We start from the raw sequence: 648 nt of genomic DNA on the forward strand, positions 1-648 counted from the left end.
CCTGTGGTGGGAGAAGCACAGCCTGTTTGACTCCCGATCTGGGGCCACTTCTGGCTCCTCCTGTCCTTTTTTCCTCCCTGAGGAACCCCTCTAGTTCATCCACGCTGGGTCGGGGTCTCAGGCCCCTCACTCACCTGCGGATGCAAGTCTGACCATCATAGGCAGGGCCCAAGCCAGGGCCAGGGCGGGGGCTGGAGGCGGGGCACAGCCCAGACTGTACGCTGGCGGGCTGAGTGACAGGACTTTTGAGATGTGATGGTGTCTGTTCCACACGGGGTTATGGTTTCTCTTGAAACCACAGAGACCTGGGTTCCAATCCCAGCTCTCCTATTTGGCTGTCAAACCTTGAAGTCCCCTCACCTCTCTGTGGCAGTTTCCTCATTTGTGAAATTGGGTTGATGAGGATTAAATGCTTTAATGTACCTCAAGTGTCTAGCCAGGGCCTGGCATACAGTAGGTGCTCAATAAATGCTTATCCTTTCTCCTCTGTCTCTGTCATCCTGCACATCCCTGTGATTCGTGGTTTACATACAGCTTTACACATATCACCTCCCTTGTGGCAAAGCTTGAACCTTCCCCTCCAGAGGCTGCTGCATACAGTAGGTGTGCAATAAATGCCTGCTGTGGTTGACTAAGAAACAAATGACT

Source organism: Cebus imitator, unplaced genomic scaffold, assembly GCF_001604975.1.
Source record: "Cebus imitator isolate Cc_AM_T3 unplaced genomic scaffold, Cebus_imitator-1.0 Scaffold1534, whole genome shotgun sequence".
Taxonomy (NCBI): domain Eukaryota; kingdom Metazoa; phylum Chordata; class Mammalia; order Primates; family Cebidae; genus Cebus; species Cebus imitator.